The 2,500-nt window shown below is 47.8% G+C and overlaps 1 protein-coding gene across 2 annotated transcripts in view; it reads right to left on the reverse strand.

Annotated features, from left to right (window-relative positions):
* Positions 1-2,500, reverse strand: part of LOC143021027 (follistatin-like) — a 221,340-nt gene that overhangs the window by 213,669 nt on the left and 5,171 nt on the right. The window lies entirely within an intron of this gene.

Genomic DNA, 2,500 nt, shown 5'->3' on the forward strand with positions numbered 1-2,500 from the left:
GAGGAAGGGAGGTAGGTAAGAGGAAGCGAGGTGAGAAAGATGATTGAGGAAGCAAAGAAGGATTAGGAAAGGAGGGGAAGATAAAGAAGAGAGGGAGGAGGGAAAGAAGAAAAGAGTGGAAGGAGGAAGAAAGGAGAAGGAATTGTGAAGGATAAGGTAAAGGGGGGGAGAGGAAGAAGGGAGGAAGGAAAGAGCGAAAATAGGGGATGGGGGTAGAAAGGAGGGTAAGCAGGAAAAGAGGAAGATTGGAGGGATAGGGAGGGAGGAGGAGGGAGGAAAGCGGAAGGAAAGAGAAATGGAATGAGGAGAGAAAGATGGAGGAAGGAGGGAAGGAAGGAAGGAAGAAAGAAGGAATAGGGGTGAAGGTAGGGCAAGGAAAACAGAGAAAAGGAGGGAAGGGACGGAAGGGAGGAGGAAAAGAGGGAGGGGAGGAAGGAGGATGGGATGGAAGGAAGGTGGAGGGAGATCGGGATGGCGAGAAGGAGGGTGAAAATGAGGGTGAGGGGGAAGAAGAGGGAAGGAGAGGTGGGGCGAGAGAGGAAGGAGAGGTGAGTAGGAATTGAGTCAACGTGAAATAAATGCGGAGGGGACGAGTATGAATCATTTACTCTTTTCTCCTCTCTTGCAACTGTGTCGTCGCACCCTTTATTATGTGAGGGGTGCACTTGTCATCCGATAATCCCGTTGTCCATCGTCCTCTTCAAAAAATCTTCGTCTGGTTAATGTCATATCATTTCGTTCGGCTACGAGGGATACCTTTAGGCCAGTGGTTCGTAACCTGGGGGTACGTGTAACCCCAAGGGTTACGAAACCTTGAACCTGGGGGTACTAGACATGATAGCCAGTGTATGGTACTGTATATTTACAATGAGAAAGCAAAGCAAGATTTGTATCACTAATCCTTTTAATATGTTTGCATTGTACTTGTATTGGATGGAGGATACGAGGTATCATAGCCAGTGGAATGGTACTGTATATTGACCATAAGAAAGCAAAGCAAGATTTGTATCATTAATTATTTTAATATTTTTGCATTGTGTTTATATTGGATGGGGGAACGAGAAAAAGTTTTGAGATGATCAAGGGGCACGGTCACTGAAAAAGGTTAAGAATCACCGCTTCAGGCGCTGACGAGTCGAAATCAAGTCTCGATCAGCGTCACGTCGACTAAAACCGAGGGTAGGATGCCACGTCACTCTAAGGTTGCGTCAGAGTAACATGATGTAGCGTTACTGTCCCGTTGTAGAGACCCGTAGCTCTGAATGCGTCAGGAACTCTGTACTAAAGCCTTTCAAAACATGATGTACGCTAGCTACACCGTTCAGGTCGTCGACACATCGAAGTATTCCTACAGTTCTTTATCCTGGTCACTGTCAAATGTTTTTATTCTTTTCAACCCGTGATGATTTTTATTTCTAGTTGACTTTCAAAAAAAAAAAAAAAAAAAAAAAAAAAAAAAAAAGTCTGTCAAATGGTTTTATTCTTCTCAACCCGTGATGATTTTTATTTCTAGTTGACTTTCCAAAAAAAAAAAAAGTCATTTGAGAAGGGTACTCCTTTATCGAGGAGTCTGAAAAGAAGTCTCAGCGAATACCTTAACTTCGTTGACGTCATTCTCTTGAGAAAGCGCCTTGCATACGAGTGAAGGATTGAAGACTAATACCTACTTTACCCCTTCCTCCCCGATGACGCCCTTTAGGAACTGGTCGATGTTGCCGGGCGATTCTATTCGGCTGACAGGGGCCGGGGACGGGCAGGGGCCGGGGGTGGCCGGGACAGACGGACAGGGGTTCACCCAACAGAACGTTTTAGCCTGGTGCTCCGTGTCACTGCACAAACACTTCACACTAAGCGAAATATGCAATTCTGTCTGCAACATTGCATCACGATTTCAACTGAATAGTTGCATACTGATGCGAGAGTGATTCAGACACGGTGGGGGGAAGGGGAGGGGGAGGGGGGGAGACTCTTGAAGAACCTTCCTTGCCTCTTGTCGAGGAGGGCGCGTTGCTATGGTAACTGGGGACGGAGGAGGAGGAGGAGGAGGAGGAGGAGAGTCGGTGGAGGAGGAGGAGGAGGAGGAAGAGAGGTATTAAGGGAATGAAGAGCAAGGTGTGGTGGAGGAAGAGGGGGAGGAGGAAAGGTACTAGGCAGAGAGGAAGAGAAGTATGAGGAGTAGGGAAAAGAGGAGGAGGAGGAGGAGGAGGAGGAGGAGGAGGATGAGGAGGAAGAGAGATAGGGGATAAGGAGGAGGAGGTAGAAGATGAGGAAGAGCGGGAGGAGGAGAAGGAGGAGGAGGAGGAGAAGGAGGAGGAGGAGGAGGAGGAGGAGGAGGAGGAGGAAGAAGAGAAGTAGATATAGGAAGAGGAAGAAGACGGACAAGAGGGTGAGGAAGAGGAGGAGTAAGTGAAGAAGGATAACGAAGAAGAGGGAGAATAGGAGTAGAAAGAGAAGGAGGACAAGAAGGGGGGTTAAAGGGAGGAAGAGGAGGAAGACGAGG

The sequence above is a fragment of the Oratosquilla oratoria genome, chromosome 41, assembly GCF_046742065.1.
Source record: "Oratosquilla oratoria isolate Oo_2021 chromosome 41, ASM4674206v1, whole genome shotgun sequence".
NCBI classification, from domain to species: Eukaryota; Metazoa; Arthropoda; class Malacostraca; order Stomatopoda; family Squillidae; genus Oratosquilla; species Oratosquilla oratoria.